The sequence below is a fragment of the Ursus arctos genome, unplaced genomic scaffold (assembly GCF_023065955.2).
Source record: "Ursus arctos isolate Adak ecotype North America unplaced genomic scaffold, UrsArc2.0 scaffold_6, whole genome shotgun sequence".
Classification (NCBI taxonomy): Eukaryota; Metazoa; Chordata; class Mammalia; order Carnivora; family Ursidae; genus Ursus; species Ursus arctos.
This window is the reverse complement of record NW_026623078.1, coordinates 79,947,853-79,967,206: the sequence shown is the minus strand read 5'-3', so window position 1 is coordinate 79,967,206 and position 19,354 is coordinate 79,947,853.

Sequence of the window (19,354 nt, the reverse complement as noted above, 5' to 3'; positions counted from 1 at the left end):
CTGGGCCATGTATCCTTGAAATATATTCTCTGCTGCCTTCTCTCTATCCTCTCATCTGGGGACCTCAATTATACATATGCTAGACACTGATGTTATCCTACATATGTGCCCCTGATGCTCTGTCCCCTTACCAAGCTTTCCGCCCTGTGTTCTTCAGACTGTATCACTTCTGTTGATCGATCTCAAGTGTGCTGATCCTTTTTTTCTACTATCTCTAATATATTAAGTTATTTCATCAATTTTATTTAAGTGTTATTATAATTTTTAGTTTCAGAATTCCCAAAGCAGAGAGCCGGGTCAAACATGAGGCTCATCTTGTGTGATTCTCTTTAGTGAAGGACCACAGTCCTGTGCTGCTTGATGTCCAATGCCCCAAAACACATGCTTCATCTATTTGCACAAGTTTTATCATTGTTTGGGGCCAGAGGTAAGTTTGTACTAGTTATTCCACTACGAGGCAGTGCCAGACTTGCTTTCGATGTTTTGACCTGACATTATTTTGCTGCGTGAACTCGGACAGGTTATTTCACCCTTTGTGTTTCTGTTTCTTTATTTACAAATGAGGATCGCAATACTTAGACTATAAGCTCAGTGATGACAGCTGCCTGCCCATTTTGCTCATTTCTGAATTTCTAGTGACTAACGTGATGCCCAACACATAGAAAGCACTCAACATATGTCCATTATTTAACTGTAATCATTCATTCATTCATTCATTCATTCATTCATTCAAACATGTTACCAAGTGAATACCTACCACACAGAGATGTTGTGCAGAATAAATTAAATCATCTGTATAATGTGATCGGTATAAAACTTGGGTCCAAGTAAGGATTCAGGACACTACAGATATTTAAAAGAAATGATGGCTGAAATTAACTAAAGTTCCAGGCCCTAGGATCTATAGATATTCCATTTGAGAAAAAAAGTCAACATCAGTAGGATCTTAGGAAAAAGGCATAAATGTGCCTCATCCTAGAACTTCGCTGAGTGGTTTATGAATGCCACCATTGATCTGAAAGGATATGGGGCCAGTTCATCCTCACTGTTGGTCCTGTACCTAGAGCATTCATGGGCCCCGTGTGCCCCTTTGCTGCCAGAGCATTGGTTGGCCGACTGGCTGTTTGACCAGTAGTATTAGGGCTTTTGCCTGGTGGGGTGGACAGGCTGGCTGAGCTTACTTGGCTGACTCTCTGCATCACTCCCTGAGGACGGTGTCGTTGCCGATGGTAATGAGTCTCCACACTCAGATAACTTGGAAACGAGCCATGATTTCTGGCCTTCCATGAACTACAACTGCAGTGGGGAGGCTGGGAGAGTGGGGAGCAGGAGGAAGCCAGATTTATGGAGCCCTAGGGTGGTGTACAAGCCTCTGCTCTCTGGCAATGCAACGGCCACCTGATCAACAGTCCCTGTTATGCATTCTGCTTCACTTTCTAAAGTATTTCTCACGTCTGTGGCCTTCTCTAACCCTCACAGCATCCCCTGAGTGGATAAAGGGCAGGATTGCATATACCCATTTTACAGATATGGAAACAGCCTGACGATGATAATGTGACTTGGCCAAGGCCACATAGCAAGGAGGCATGAGAATCAGGCTTGGAATCCTGTGACAAGGGCAAGCATTTTTTTTCATGATCTAGAAACAGTGGTTTCTATCCCTTTATCCAATAGTGGTCATTTCAGGGTGCAGTTCTGAGAAGTGAGACAGGTGCTTGGGAATACAGCAGGTCTTTCCGTCTCCACACAGAGTTGTCAGCGCTTCAAAGGTCAGCAAGTCTCAGGCGGACCTCAACAGGTCTGACTGCTTTATTCTGTGGATGTTGAAGTAGGACCTCAGATTGGCTGAGCCACTCGCTGAGCTTCAACAGCAAGTCCCCAGGACAGCAGAGGCGCCCCTACTCCTCTCCCCTTCACGCTATGCTGTGTTCTTAAAAGCCTCTCTGGCCTCTGGCTTCCCAGAATCAAAGAAAACAAGATAATGACAGCTTTGGGGCCTGGGTAGAGCGCAGGCCCTAACTCCACGAGGAGGCTGCGGGTCTGCTGGGCAGGTCGCCATCAAAGACAGCCTTTATGAAGAAGGTGCGTCGGGATGCCCAATCGGGAGCACGGTTTTGTGAGTTTCTCTAACCTTAAGCGCGTCGAGCTGTATCGATTAGAACCATTCTGGAAATGAATTCCTGAGGCTGATCTATAAAGAAATCCAATCTGGAGATGGAGCAAACTGCCATCAGGATTCCTTAATTGGCACTCGGCAGCACACGCCAAAGAGAGCAAACAAACGGACACACACAAAGGGCAAACTTTTCTGTGGGATGAAAATGACACTGTGATTGGGGAATACAGGGCCAGCTAATACCACCGTAATTGACCATTTTTTAATAACCAACAAATCGATCCCTCCCTAACAATGCTTCCAAGAAGTGAGAATAGGAAGGGCTGTATTAACAAAGAAGGATGGAAATGAAATTAAGCCCCCAGTGTGACTTTTTCAGTATCCGTAAGATGGGAGTATGATTCTGTCAGAAACTGCATTCTATGGAGAATCCAAAGTGGTTCCCTCATTTAATTAGGAGGAGAAAAGTGTGTGGGGAGAGAGGGAGTCTTCTGGGGAGTGGGAAGCCAGCAAAGATATTGAACCTTCCATTTCAAAAATTGCTTAGCAAAAGCAATTTTAATTGCTGCCTTTGTTATAAAAGATTAAAGGTAGTTATGTCCCCATGTACCTCACTTTAAACAATCGATATATTCTTGAATAGTTATGGGCAAATCAAATTTTTGTAAATCAAATCCAATTTTAAATGCCTTTGGAGAGCTTGCTGTTTCAAGGAAGCTCTCTGGTGAATCCTTCTGAAAGGCCTAAAACCATCCCCTAATTTACTGGGCTGGTAGGTTTAAATTTTTTTTTAGACTATGATAAATCAGGCCAATAGAATTTTGTCTCCTTTCCCGTATTTGGAAGAAAGGGTTTGAAAATAGAATGGAAATAGGTGACTTAAAGACACACTGTAACAGCTAATGGTACCTGCCATGATGGGTTAATTTAGTAAATGCTAAGGTTACCTCTTTCATCTTCCGTGCTCCAGCTGTGACACTGAGCAATGATGACTAGCATTTAGCATTAGGACAATGAGACTCTCAGAAAGAATCAAAAATGGTTACTTGTAAGGAGCATTAAGAGTTATCTAGTCCTACCTTCAAAACAGATTTCTCTTTGTAGCATTCCAGAATGAAGACTGTTTAGATCTGCTGAGACACTGCTTGAATGGACCGTGATATTCATTCATAAGTTTGTGTGTTAACTGTTTGTTTATTTAAATTCAATTAGCCAACATAGAGAACATCATTAGTTTCAGATGTAGTGTTCAGTGATTCATCAGTTGTGTATAACACCCAGTGTTCATCACATCACATGCCCTCTGTAATGCCCATCACCCAGTTACCCCATCTCCCTTCCAGCAACCTGTTTGTTTCCTATAGTTAAGAGTCTCTCGTGGTTTTTCTCCCTCTCTGATGACTTCCCATTCAGTTTTCCCTTCCTTCCCCTATGATCCTCTGTGCTGTTTCTTATATTCTACATATGAGTGAAACCATATGATAACTGTCTTTCTCTGATTGACTTATTTCATGCAGCATAATACACTGCAGTTCCATCCACATTGCAGTAAATGGTAAGTATTCACCCTTTCTGTTGGCTGAGTAATATTCTTGGAAAAAGAAGATGTGATATAGGGGCACATGGGTGGCTCAGTCGTTAAGCATCTGCCTTCAGTTCAGGTCATGATCTCAGGGTCCTGGGATCGAAACCCTGCATTGGGGGCTCCCTGCTCACTGGGGGAGTCTGCCTCTCCCTCTCCCCCTCCCCCCCACTCATGCTCTCTCTAGCTTTCTCTCTCTCTCTCTCTCTCTCAAATAAATAAATAAAATCTTTAAAAAAAAAAAGACGTGGTATTAACTATTTAATAAGCATTAACTATGTGAGGAACTAGGGTCTGGGGAGATAGAAGAAAACCAGATAAAGCCCTCACCTCCTATAGAATTTAACTTACCTGGGAGGGCTGATATGAAATACACAGTAGCACAAATAATTGAGTTATTACCATTCTGATCAACATTGTGAAGAGTAAATATAGTATGCAATGGAAGTGGTCAAGGAAAATTGACCCGAGGAAGCTGCATTTAATCTAAGATCCAGAGGATGAATAGGGGTTGAGACCAAAGGAATGACCAGAAGGCACTCTGTGTGGAATCAACACATTCCACCTTGTGGTTTGAAATGAACGCTCTGGCTGCAATGTGGAAAACAGACCAGAGCAGGGCAAGAGTGGAAACAGAGAGACCTGTGGTCAGGCTAAAAGATGCTGGGGGCTTGGGCCGAGGTGCTAGAAGCAGGGAAGGGGACAAGTGAAGATCCCAACAAATTAAAGGGAGTAAGAGCAATAGGACAGGGCGGCTGACTATGCAGTGGACTCAAGCAAGGCAAAGAGCCGGGGAGAGTCATGGATGAGCTCTGCATTTCTGGATTGGGCAAATGGAAAGGTAGTGATGCCATCTACTGAAAGCAAGAGCGTTGGTGGAAGAGCAGCATGGGAACAAGAGATTTGGTGCAATGCATTCTGGGCATGTTGAGCTAGAGGTGACATCAGTGGAGATGTCAAGCAGTCAATTTAGTAACTGAGTCTGGGACTCGATGACTTTTACCGATGTGGCAGATTATGACGACCCTGCAGTGATGCCAGCACAGCTTCCTCAGTACCAGCTGGGGCATCCAAAGACACAGCTTCAATTTCTAGGGAAATGAAGCCTTAAAGGGACTGATGTACAAATCCAGCAGCCAAACTATAACTGGAACATGTAAGCTAGACCTAGACAGGAATTGAGTGATGAGAACGAGGACCCAGGTCATAAGAATGCAGCAGGGGCTCACTTGTTAGTGTTACACTCAATATTTATGGCTGTTCTTGGATCATTGAGACAAAAAAAAGCAGTAGCCAGAAGAGTCCTTTGACCAGCGTTGCTGTAGGAGGCAACATGGTATCAAGCTCGGTGCTCAGGAGTAAACTTCTGCAAAATGTTTGAACCCCAAGTCCACGTGGTCACCATCACGAGGCATGCACCATGCCAGGCAGGTGTGACATTTGGCAGACCCTCTCACACTTCCCATATTAGGCAGCTGGTGTCTTTCAGATGAGAAAAGCGAGCTGGAGCTGAGTTGTGTCTTGTGTCTCATCTCCCCATAAGCAACTGTTTCTGTTGTGGTGTATCTTCTGGTAGCCTTACCTCCTTCTTGATCTACCGAAGTCTAAGTCAACAGCTCATCAGAAAGGAACCTTAGTAGTTGTCCATCTCTTCCAGGTACCTATGATGCAGCTCTACCTACAAATAGCTTAAGCTATATGCCTGGCTTTCGGAATCGACCCAAAGACAAATGAGAGTCAGTCCTGAGGCTGCATCCATTGGGAGAGAGGTGCTCTGCCTTCTCCAGATTGCCAGTGTGACAGAGCCCAAGCCCAGAACTGCTAGTGGGTACCTTTGCCGTCACATCAGGAAAGGGTGCCTGACGGTGAAGCCAACACAGAGAAATGCAGAGACCCAGACATGGAGCTGAAGGGAAGCAACGAGCCAATGGAGAGAGGCCCGTATGTGGCAACATCATTTGAAGTCCTTGATATAACTATTTCTGAAGTACATCTACTCTCTGCTTCTGGTTTACTTAGACCCATATGTTGTATTTTCTGTCTAAACAAGTTTAGGTGGGCAATTTGGTTACTTGAAACTGAAAAAACTTCTGCCCAATCCCATGCCTGTGATTTGATTACCCTTACTTTAGTGACATATCTGTCCATTGCGGGCTCCTTGTCTGGTTTTCAGGGATGGAGTCTGTAGATCGTATGGTCGCCCTGAAGCTTGGAGGGGGAGGATGGTGAGTTATTGTCATTGGCAATCCCAACAGAATGACACGGAAGGGGGAAGAGCAATTCAAGGGGAACTGTGCCATTAACAAAATTCTGGAAATTAGGGAGTGCTGAGCAGATGTCCTTACCTAATCAGGGTGCCTCTGTCTACAGCAACATGGGATTTTTTTTTTTTAGTGTGGTTCCTCCCTAGAGATGGGAACACCAAGATTACACAGGCTATTTGGATTAAATGGAACATAGGGCACTACCCAACAATTCAAGATTTTCCGGGTACTAAAAGGTCCTCTTTGGGGGAGATAAGATATGGGGCGAAATGTTCAGGTAGCTTTGAAACATCTAAGGCAGACTTTTTGTGTTAGTGGTCTGATCTCCAAAAAAAAAAAAAAAGAGCCTCACATATATTTGCAGGGTCCCTTCAAAGGTCCACCAACAATCTTAACTGAGCCAAAAATCAGAGATATACTAGCTGAATATATGAGCTTTGCTGGACCCTCTTAGAACCGTTTCACTGAAGGCCATATTGACTCTTGAGTCTGGTGCCTGGGCTGCATGTTTAGGGTAAGGGAAGTGGTCTATAGCCATCTCTGTGGGGAAAGGAAGGAAAGCAGAGGCTGGCAGCCAAGCAGCATTAGGCAGAGGAAGCAGAGAACCAGCATCTTATGGTCCGAAACTACTGTCCCATTGTGGTCATTCTTTGTATATTGTCCATCGTGAAGGATGCAAATAGTAAGATCCATTGCAGAAGAGCCGGCAGTAAAGCCCGGCTCTCCAATGTGTCGTGTCTCCCTTCCTTTCTGTCACTTGTCTTTATCACATCTTACCAGAGCTATTTCTGACTATGGGGAGTTAGCAGGAAGATCACATATTGTACAGAGAGCGGGTGTTAAATTTATGCAAAGGGAAGGAATGTGTTATGGCAAAAATTATTTATTGCATGGCATCTCCCTTGAGGGTTAGTCTCTTGTTAGAGTTTTCAGGACAGCAGCTCTATATTTGTCACATGGCGGAGCCACACTCCTGCCTGCCTCCTGCTGTCAGTGCCAAGAGCATTTATGTAGAGTTGTGATGCAAACCCGCACCTTTAGGAAGCGCGATCTGGTCCATCACCAAGTATCTTGTCTTGAAGCCATTCGTGTGCTGAGAGGAGTGAGTCTTCAGCTAGTGAGAAGGAAGAAAGACAAGAACAGAAATGTGTTGGGTAGACTGGAATTGGGCCATGTTTTGGCATAACAACGTGTTGAACTCGTGGGACATTTTATTGCGCTCTGCGCATTTTAGAAGGTGGAATGTCGTGGGGTAGCAGTGAGTCCGACGGACCTAAAACTGGACCCTGTTTCTACCATTTACTGGCTAGGACTCTTAGAAGGAGTTGGTTGACATCTCTGAGACTTTGTCTTCTTGACTGTGAAATGAAGACACTTGTACCCACCCGAGGAGTAAAATGAATTAAAGCATATGCCCCACGGTAGCTGCTAAAATAATACTCATCTTCCCCTTCCTTTTTATAAAATTAAATATTAGTTCACTATTCTTCTGAGAAACTCTGTTCCCTGAATCACATGGGTGGTATGACAGATGCTTACCATGCATAGCACAGCCTCCTTCTTTCTTTGAGAAGACATTGCTTATGGTTTACGCCTCTCTTTCTTAAGGATCCCTCAGGATCCTTCTCAACATAGCCCTCAATGTGGTCATTCATTAAAAAAAAAAAATCAGAGTTAACATATAAAGCAAAATATTTGTTTCCATCTGTGATCCAGATCACGTCCATAAATTCCTCTGTGGATTATTGCACCCAGTACGCACAGATGGTTTCAATGTACATTCAATGCACAAATCGGCCTCCAGGTGCTTGGAGGACACAGGGATTCCGAAAGATGTGCCAACATATTCTTGCTCTTGCTTCAATGTTGACTCATAGAATTTCTATCTCACTTATGGACATTTGTGCCCCGCAGCATATGTTCTTAAGACGAGAAAGGAGTCAGCCCACCCTCGGCTTCTCATATGCTTGTAGGGAACAGAGCTACACTGGGCAGGCAGCACGTTCATTAGAGGTTAAGAGCTGAGCGTTGTAGTCAAACAGCCCCTGTGAGGAATCAGCTGTGTGAATTTGGTTTAATTCCTTAAACTTTCTGAGCCTCAGTTTCCCCACCGGCACATTTGTACATAAGTGTAATATCTGTCCCCAGGGAGGATTATGAAATGATGTTGGTAAATAGTGGAGCAGACTCATATTCACCAGTTGTTATTATTAATTATAATGATTAATTATAATGCAATAATTAATTATTATAATAATTGTTAATACTAGCTGAAACATATTCAGGGAAGGGAGATCCCAAGAGATTCAGAACCATGTCATGGAGGAACAAAGAAGGAATTGGAAATTGGAGAAGCTGGGGAAAAGCAGGCTGTGGAGCACATGGTAGCTGAGATACTATAATTTATAATAAAAAATAGATAAGTGGTCTTCCTCCCCATTTCTGGCTCACAGCTCCTAAAACCCTTGAATATCTGTGAGATAAAGTTGTCTTTTGTTATGTTAAGAAGGTGACTTTTGGAAAGCCCTTAGGTAATTTAAGGATGAGGGTTGGTTGGCAGGGGAACCAACCCTGAGATTTGAGGGTAGAACTTTCAGTCCCTCCCCCACCTCCACCACCAGGAGGGGCAGAGGAGCTAGAGAAGGAATTCAACTGCCAGTGGCCAATGATCTAATCAATCATGCCTGTGTAATGAAGCCACCATAAAAACCCAAAAGGAGGGGGATCTGAGAGCTTCTGGGTTGGTGAACACATGGAAATTTGGGGTGAATGGTGGGCTCTGAGAGAGCATGGAAGCTCCCCACCCTTTCCCCATGCCCTACCCTATGCGTCTCTTGTATCTGGTTGCTCCTGAGTTAGGTCCTTTTATAAGAAACGGGTAATCTAGTAAGTAAAATGTGTCCCTGAGTTCTGTGAGCTGCTCTAGCAAATTAATCAAACCCGAGGAGGGGTCTTGGGAACCTGTAATGTACAGGCAGTTGGTCAGTCCAGGTAACAATCTGGACTTGCAACAGGTACCTGAAGTTGGTGGGGGGTGGGAGGGAAGGGGAGTCTTATAAGACTGAGCTTTCAACCTGTAGAATCTGAAGCCATTTCTGGGTTGAGTGTCAGAACTGAGTTGAATTGTAGGACACCCAGCTGGTCTCCCAAGAATTGCTTGTTGGTGTGGGGAACCCCTCCATACATATTGGAATTGGTACCAAAACCTATTTAATAACTATCGTCAAGTATTTCCGAACGATTTCACTATATGGTATTGACTGGATTATAGTTCCACACTATTGGCTATACTCTCCGTAGAAGGATCATATCTTTCATCCTCGTTTATAATCATCTGGGTCATGCGACTTGCTTTGATCAACAAAATGTGAGAGAAAGGGGTGATTGCCTCACCTGAGCTGAAAGACCCTGTAGGACCCCTCCATCACACTCTCTCTTTGGCCCCAGAACCAAGATGGAGTGTGCTCCTTCAGCCCCGAAATGAAGAAGAGCAAACAGAAGAGACTCAGCTCAACCGGAGCTGATAGGTACATGAGCAAGAAAAAAATGTTTGTTGCTGTAAACCACTGACATCTGGGAGCCGTTTGTTACTGCAGCATAAATTAGCCAGGTCAAGACAGTTTCTTTGTAACATTAGGGGTAGAAATGGTACCACTGGGTAGAGGACGAAACATTTCCTTTCAGTATAAAAGAGAATTTTCTGTCTATAAAAGCTGTCTAAAAATAGAGAACTGCCTTGGCTGGTAATGAATCCCTTAATAATGGAAGTATTCAAACAAAGTTGAATAATTACTTGTTTTCAATATGACACAGTGTTGAAACAAACAGTCTTCTGAAGGTCAGTAGTTCTTGGTATTTGGGGAAAAAGGAGTTCTGGAGTCAACAGATGTCCTTACTCCAGACTTATCAGAGAGTTTAATACCCTGATACTTGCAATGCCTCTACAAAAACATGTAACATATATAGTGTTTTCCAAACTTATTTGACCAGAGAATCCTCCCCCTCCTACCCTTCACCAATTCCAAAAGAACATCTTATGATACACACGTTTTTTGAAACATGTTTTAGGAAGTACTAGGTTGACAGCTTCTTGATTGTCATTGGTTTGGACTAGATAGAATTTGGGATTTGTTACATTACTAAGGGTACCATGAATTTGTCATGATTTAAGCCTTCAAGGGGAATACCAACAATTTGCTTGCAGCGTGGGGGTGCTAGTTAAAATAAAGGGCTTTGCATTCAGATTGAGTCAATCTGAATGACTCCACTGCTCATTGGTTACAGGGTCTTGAGAAGATTATCTAACCCTTCTTGCTCAGGACTTATGTTCTGGGAATTTATGTCTTATCCACTCTGGAAAGTTCACAGTTATATCTTTAAACATTGACTCTCCCCCATCCCTCTATATTCTACTTTTACAAACTCTACCATTTAAATGCTGGAGGTTGTCGTTCTGTGCTAGGTCTCCTTATGCTCCCTTCATATGTTTCATCTCTGGCCTCCAGGACTTACCTCTTGTGCCTGGATGAGATTGGAACCCAAGCCCACAAACATATGGCATTTTTCTAGATCCAATACTATCCCCTACCCACCAGGGCTGCCACAGTATGAGATTTTACAATTAACCACTCTGGCTTTCAATTCTCTCTTTGTCTCCGGCACTTGATGATTTTCTTACCTTGAAAACTAAGCTATGTGTATGTGGTTTTGCTTTTTAAATAATTGTACTTAATCCATCATTTCTATCTGTATGTAGTATGCATGTCGCACAAAGGGTTCCGGATTATTGCAGACGGCCAAGTAGCCAGTGTTTGAATAACGTATACATACACACCCCGGTCTCATCCTCTATAAAACTGATATAATAGCTTCTACGTCAATGGCCAGTGTGAAGATAAAAAACACAATGAATCTAATGCACTGAACATAGTGTCAGCCATAGAGTAAATGCTCAATAAATATTGGACATCGTTATTGCTATTGGTGAAATAAGACATATGCATGAGGAAAGGTAATTATAAATATCTCAGAGAATCCCAGAAGGGAGCAATGATGGGTCTGTCTCTTTGGCTAACAGTTCTGGGCTTTTTACATGAGGACATAGTGGACTCCTGGGAAGAGTCATTAATGGAGCTTGAAATTGCCAATCTGCCCTAGGCAACAGGATCCAGAGCTTCAGGTCAAAGGGAAACCCAATGAAGTCCATCTCATGAGCTCTTGGGGATGCCCTAGTGGACTTAGAGTTCTTCTAAAGAAAACAACTAAGGTATTTGGACTTATCTCATGATTTGACTCATTGTGTGAGGAGGCGGACACTTTTGAGTCCATCATTGTGCTGGGTCCTCCTACCTACACCTCAGGGACTTGACCCAATACCTTTGAGACAAGGATGCATCTGGTGATAACGGTTGTAGTAGTAACAACAGTTAACATTCACTGAGTTCCTCCCATGGGCCAAGCTGTGTTCTAATCTCTTTTCACACATCATCTATTCAGTCCTTATAAGGAACCTGAGTTAAGTACCATGATTATGATGCCTGCTTGAGGTTGAGGAAGCTAATTGTAGTGTTGCCATACTGGGCAAGAGTGAGAAATGAAAGAGTTGGTTCATCCTGTTTAGAAGTTTAATAACGGCGGCCATGTTGGTGGTGTGCGATAAAGAGAAATAGGAATGAGTGATGTCAACGGGGCCATGATCAATCCCAAAGTTGTACTAGCATTAGCCCAGGCAATGCAGAAGGAGGGGAAAAGGTGAATTAACTTAAACAGAGCACTTGCTATGAATAAAACATTTTGCATATATGCCATTGACTTAACACACATTTTTAAATTAATCCCCTCAACAATTCCATGAGGTAGGGACGGCTATATCCTTGCACAGGTGGATGAATTACGGCTCAGACACGTAATTTGCCCCTGCTTACCACCTAGAGGGTAGTACACCGGTGTCGTGACTCAAGTCTGCAAAGTCTGTTCTTTCCAATCCCCTGAGCTCTGAGCCTCTGACGGATTGGGGCGTGGACTGGCCTCTGTTACTGCAGAGAGGAACTTAAACACCTAAGAGAAGTGTGTGTGATAGGCCAGTTGCCTCCAGAAAAAGGACACTTGAGGGATTTGGGGCTTAGGAACTTTGCTAGTAACAATCAAATATAGAAGGAATGTGGTAGCAGAGAGACAACTGGAAGGTCGGGTAAATGGCAAGGAAGGACTTATGTTTTCCATGAGAAGCTCTGGAGTCCTAAAGGCCAATGGGCTTTCCTTCCCATGGGCAGAACATCCAAACCCTTGCCTGGAGTAGAGGGAGCTGGTTTTCCCAGAATCCCCTTTGCTATGTGGTTCAGGTTTAGAGCTGCACAGAGAGGAAGTTGCGGGTAGAAGGAGAGCAGTCATTACTCTCAGGAGGCTGTCGTGGTTGTCCCTGGCAATGAACAGGTGCGCAGAAGGCCAGCAACCCCCCGTCCGCATCTCCTCTGCAACCAGCTCATCTACTCTGCTGTGGACCCCAAGCCAGACACTGGGCGGTGACCCCACGAGGGGAGCAGTTATAGCAATTCAGGGGCTCCCCAGGGACGGCAGATCCCAGACACCTCTCCCAAGCTCCCCCTTCAGAGCTGCTGGCATGCTCATGATTTGAGCTTTCCCACGAGCCCTGTTGTGTCCACCTTGCCTGCGCTTCAGTGACTGTGTCTCTGGTCCTCCAATTCCCTCCTTCTAGACGACCATTGCCCAGCGCCTCCCCCATGTGTGTAAGGTCTGATTCCTACAATAAATCCTTGTTTCCACACCACTGGCTGGGGCTCTACGGCCCTGACTGAACCCTGGAAGGCACACCTGGCCCGCAGTCCCTCTATACCACTCTCCCTAGGACACGCCAAGGTCTTTGCCAGTTCAAAGGCTTTCAGGCTGATGTCTTGTTACTGAACATTCCTCGGGCTTGTTCCATTGAGAGCAAGAAGATGATGAGAGGAAGGCAAGAGTTTGGTGAGAGAAGGGATGCTTCTTCCCATCCTTCGGATCTCAGCCTCAACAGCCCATCCACATGCAGCCCTTCCTAACCCCCTTAGCTAAGAAAGTTTCTCCTTCTCGTCACCATGCTCTAGCTCTTTCCTACCACTGAAGTCGTTTCTGCATTTATTTGTGTGTGTGTGCTTTAAACCATCTGTTCTCATGCACCAGAATGTGAGATCTGTGTAGACACATGCTATTGGCCCTTGTATGAGCCATTAGCACGACGTCTGACACAGTGTAGGGCTCTCCAAAACCGTTGAGGAAATGAACAGACCTGGGTCACCGAACTGACTTCCAATGTCATGTCATGTTGTTGTTGTTTTGGTCGTGCTGATGGTGGTGGCCCCGACCGTGGGACAGTCGCATAGAATTGGATCAGAACAGTCTTCACTTTTCTATGGTTTTCATGGCCTGAGCTCTCAAAACAGAAAGAAAAAGAAATTTTTCCTTAAAGATATAAGAGAAAAGAGCGGAATGGTCTGGGTGGCAGAGGCAAGATAAATCTGAAGGCCCTGGTCACATGTGGCAGAGATGTGAGAGGACCCCGGGTGCCTGGGTGGAGTGGGAGAAGGCAGGAGGGGGAAGGAGCCCTCAGGGATCCTGTGGAGGAGAGTGGAATTTGGGAAAGAGAAATGTCTAACAGGGGATATATATATTTCCTGAATTTCGCTGAGGGTGTTGCTGTGTAAATGTTCTCCATTCCGTAATTGTCAGTTAATCCACATTGCTCACTAATGCTTTGGTACAAGTGGATTCTTTGGGGGGAAGTGAACAGCTGTTGAAATCTGCAGCCAGGTGGGCAATGAGATAAACTGTGAGACAGTCAATGTGGGCAGTGGACTTGAAGGATGGCCTTCCAACTGACGTATGGTGTGCACTCCACGATGTTATGTCCTACAGGCAAGTTTGGAGAGCTCACACTGAGACACGCTGAGACTTCTTCTCTAACGATACACCGAGAAAGCAAATTCATGAAGGTTACCCACTGCCTTCCCAGTCTGAGCACCCCAGTTACTCTGAATCTCTCAACCGGCAGCAGCCTGAGACGTGGTAGTCATCAGATTCCATTGGTAGGAGTGAGAACCAAAGACTCTTTTTCTTTACCACTATAACTGGTGCCCACAACTTCTTGGTGGCCCTCATCAGACCCATGCTTCAGGGAGCTTCCAAATGCAAGCTTTGAAATGAGAAGCTGGTGCCCTGTAAAAAGGCTTGCCCTCGATTCCTGATTGATGAGAGACCATCTAGAGAGAAAGAGATGCCTGGTAGAGATGAAGCAAGGCTCCCAGCTAATAGCCAGCCCAAGGCCCCCCGACATGTGAAAGAAGCCATCTTGAATGCTGCAGCCCCAGTCAAATTGCTGAGCCAACAGCATGTGGAGCAGAGATGAACCATCTCCCCTGAGCCTGGCCTGAACTCCTGACCCACCAGAAGCAAGGGAGAAAACATGGATGATGTTTTCAACAACTAAAACCCCCCAAATTACACAATAATACAACCAATGCCATTAGGTCATACATGCTTTTTCCTTTGGCATCTTTTCTTTTGTTGTTCTGAGTTCCTTCACACCAGCTTGTTTTGCTATCATTTGCCTGTTGCCCTTTGAGAGGAGGGCTTTGAAAAGTTGACTGGAAATCGAGTGTTCTATTAGTCAGAGCCCAGTTAATCAAGAGTGTATAGGTTCCTTCTGATAAAGAGCTTAAGGAGATTGAAATAACAAAAGACCAACTCCAGGGAGTTGACCTACATTACGGAACCAGCTGCTGGCCGGGGTCTCTCTCCTCTTTCCTCCAGAGGATAATTAGCACTGAAAGTTGAGAAGTGCCCTTCACACAAGGATGCCAAACAAGAACGTTCCTCAAGACACCACAGAGGAGGTGGTCTCTAAGGAAGTCCAATTAAAAACGTGTTTGCTTGTAAAAGCGGCCGAGATTCAGCCATTAAGATGCCTGTCAGCACTTCTAACTTTGTCTTCATAATGTATTCTTTATCGGGAAGATTGCTCTCAGCATGGAGGACTTCAGGTCACAGGTGACCTTCAGGGGCAAGTATCTTGAGATAGATGGCGCACGGTGAGGACGTCCAGGGTAGCAGTTGGAAGCTGGAAGGAAGCCTGTGGAGGTGGCAGTAATACGGTGAGAGGAAAATGCAATGACCAGAATGCTTCCACATGAAGAAGTCTGTTTTTCATAGAATTCAAAAGCACATTTGCACTGGAAGGAATTTTTGGTATTAGTGATTCAGGGAGGCCCAGCCCATCTCTGGCAGGGTTCCTTGGAGCCCAGCATTGAGAAAGGTTACCATCTTGGCATGGTGGAAAGACTGCTCTGACCGACCAGCAACGCCTTTCTCTGCAACATGAGGGCAAATGTAAGAATCAACCACATTTTTCTCGTACCAATGCTCTACAAATGGGCAAACCGAAACCCAGTTTGTGCCAAGAACTTGCCAAATGTCATGAGGGGAATTAGTGGGAGGGCCAGGTCTTGTCTAAAGGAACCTCCTCGGTGTGTTTGTGATATTTTTCCCATTGCCATTTGGCATAGGTTCAGATTCATGACCCTGAACTTGCCTGTTATACTGAAATTAATTTCCCTGGCTTTGATTTATGGCACGTTTTAAGAATTTTAGCTCAGAATCTCTCCTCAAGTCCTGGTGCTCAGAGAAGACAGCTTACCCTACCTCCAACCTTGGTTACCTTCTCCCTTGGCCAGAACCTCACCAGATTTTTGAAAAGGGGATTTGGGTAAGTCTCTAGTTGAGGCCATTTCATCTATACTCTTCGATTTAACATTTCTGGAAGCACCCGTCATAATCTCCAGTTGAGTGCAAGTATACAGTGCTGGATGCTTGTCTCTGGATGACCCTCATTTGTCACCTACAGGATTCAGAGAGGCCTCAAGACTCAGAAATACTGAAGGTTGCGCTGCCTCAATTCAAGGGATTGGTTTCTCCTCCACTGAGACACGGGCTCAGCCATTAGCTGCCCCCATGAAAGGACCAGACCGAGAGCGCGAGGGCGTTAAACTAGCATCAGATTTCTCAGGGACTCCCGGAGTTTGGGAGAAGAAAACGTTCTTGCCTCTTTTCCAGACTGATCTCTAAACAACAGAGCAGGTCCAACTGACATTCTACCTCTGGGCTGTTGACTCACTCGCAACCTTCGGGAACCTGCTTCTCATTACAGATGGAAATACGCTGGCTGAGAGAGAGGACACCCGCGAGCTGCTGACTTGACAACCTTCCTTAGGAAAAAATAACCTTTCCTCTCCCTTGGCTCCTTCGGCTTGCCTGCCTGGTCTCTTGATCTCATTTTAAGCTCTTGCAACGTATTATTTTTCAGTCCTGGCACACCCTGACACACTCTTACACACACACGTGCATAGACATGCACACACATTTGGTGTGCTTGTGCGTGTGAAGGTGTTATTATGGAGAGGATGTGGAAGCTAGAAATGTCGTAGAATAAAACACCCGTAGTCAGTCTCCACCTCATTGCTGTTTGACATCTTTGGAGCATTTGTCACCGGTGTTTGTGGGCGTTGGGGCAGGGACCGTTAGGACAGGGCCCGGCAGACAGTGAGTGAATAATGCGTGTCAGGGGCTATCACCCAGATAAAGGCAGCAGTTACTCGGGGTGGGATGGGGGAAAGAAGTGCTTCCTTCCCTTGTTGCCCTATATCTGAGGGACCTTATTAGCTTAAACGCCCAGATTGGATCGAAGCAGCTCCGTTAACAAAAAAGAAACAGAGGCTCGGGAGTCATTACTTGGTCCCAAGTCACACACCTGCGATAAAGGCCAGGCCGGTCCAGGTTGCGGGAACCCCATCGGAGTGCTCAACTCACACGTCTACCATCTTGACCCCTGCTCAGGACTGAAATGTAATTAACGTGGGCTAAGGTTTACCTACAGTTAATCATTTTATAATTAATGATTGATAATTAAGATCCTATGAATGAAGGTGTGATATTAACGCAGAGTGACTAACTGTGTTAGCGGTTGAGACAAGAGTTATGAGTGAAATATTTATGGTGATCAAAATCATCATAGGAACAAGTTGGAGGCTGATATCAGCCAGGAGCTCTCTGTATTTCCCAAAGCGCGTCTTACCGAAAGTTCCATAGAAAAAGCGTTCTGGGGTCAAGTAAGTTTGGGAAATAAGTCTTTCCTGGAAATTCAAGGCATTCAGGAGCACATTGAAAGGGCCTGATAAATAAGAACAAAGGAGACTGCTTGTTTCTCTGTTTCTGTTTTCCCACCAAACCTCTGGGAGTGTCACAAGTTGCAGCTGGGAGAAGTGTGGAAGTATTAGTCAAGCCAACTTTGTAACAGATCAGTAACAAGTTACGAGGCTGCACTAGGAAAATCAGCAAAGCAATCTGAGGCTGTCAGGGGCCCCCCGCCGCTTGGGCTGTGGGTTTAAGCTGGATTCCTTAGATCTGAAAGAGAATATTTCAGGGTCAGGAGGGCATGAGCAGCCCAGGGTCTTAGCCCCTTTCTGCTTGCGTCACCAGAGGGGGTCAGCCTTCTGTGCTTTGGGCATTGAGATTCTGCCTAAGATATTCCTCGGTTTATTCAGCTTCTGCCTTCACGGACGCTGATGCAGAAGGACGACACAATGGAAAGTAAACATGATAAATAACAAAATAACAAAGTATGTTCAGTTCAGAGAGGAAGAAAGGGGGGGTAATCAGAAGGGGGAATGAACCATGAGAGACTATGGACTCTGGGAAACAAACTGAGGGCTTCAGAGGGGAGGGGGTGGGGGAATGGGATGGGCTGGTGATGGGTAGTAAGGAGGGCACGTATTGCATGGTGCACTGGGTGTTATACGCAACTAATGAATCATGGAACTTTACATCAAAAACTGGGGATGTACTGTATGGTGACTAACGTAATATAATAAAAAATATTATTAAAAAAAAAAAAAGAGGATACGCTCTATAGGAAAAAGAAAAAGAAACAGGATAAAGGGGGACTGGGAGTGCCAGGCCATCCGGAGGTGATTTTTTATGTAGGAACTGAGGGGAGCCTCCGTGAGAAGGTGATTTCTGAACAGAATATTGGAGGCGGGGGGAGGGGGGAGGATGGGCCCCACACGTGTGAGAAAAGAGCATTGGGCAGCTGGCAAGAACAGCCAGTGCAAAGGCCCTGAGGCACAGTGGAGAGTACAGGAGAGAGTGCCCTAGATGGATCAGAGCGGTGAGAGGGGTCAATGATCAGGTATAAGTCTTGTTTGTACTCCCATGGAGCCTCAAGGGCTCAGCAGAAGAATGAGCACGCAGAAGGGGACGACAGGGAGAGTTATTTATTGTGACCCATGAAGTATCCATCAGAATCTAAGTAAGAGAACAGAAATTGGTGATCTTTTGCAGAGAGATTTAATGTGGGCATTAATCACACAGCTGCTGGGAGAGCTGGGAGCACAGGGTCCATGATCAGCAACAGCAGGAGGCCACTCCCAACCCCAGGCTGGAGGGACCAAAGGGACAGCAGAGTAATGGATCACAGGGGCTGGGCTCACGGGGCAAAACTGGAAGTGCGGAAGATCTTTCTGAAGAGAGAGATAACCACAGAGAAGCATTCTGTGCCAGAGAATCGCTCGGGGCTTCTCCCTTCCTTCCGCCCCTCAATCTCCAGCCACTGGCTTCCGTTAGCCAAACTCTACCTAACATTATCACCTACAGGGTAAGTCCTCCTCTGAACAGTGCCCAGCAGGGTGTTCCAGTGATTTCTCATTGTAAAACAAACCATCCTCAAATTCTGTGACTGGAAACACACCTCATCTTATTTGCTCATTTTTCTACCACTTGCTCAGAGCCAGACCAGCACAGCCTGCTGCTGAACCAGCAAGTCGAGGCCGGGACAGGAGCTGAGCTGGCTCACACGTATGGCCAGCTGACGGGTGCTGGACACTGGCTGGGAGCCCACCTAACGCTGTCTGCCTGGGGACTTCGATTCTCCTGGTCGCTGAGTTTCTTGGTTTTCCTCCATGAGGCCTCCGGGGTGGCGAACTTGGATTTTTTCTTAGCATAGTGGTCTCAGGACAGACAGACCTCTTCCATGGCAGCTAGATTCCCATAGGTGAAGACAGAAATGCCAGGCTTAGCCCTAAAATTCACACCCATCACATCGGCTGCCTGTTGGTTAAATTCAAAGGGAGGGAGCCAGGCGAGGTATAGCAGTGAGTCACTAGAGAGCCACCAAAGTCACATTCACCACCTCTGAGGTCAGGTTTCAGACCAAAACAATCCATTTCCTACTCAGCACCCAGTTCCTCATTTCTATCTGGTTTTCACTATCTTTTGATAAGGGGAAAATGCAGAAACAGAATATTTTATTTAACAAGGAGGCACTCTCATCTTCTCCCTAATAAGGGGAGA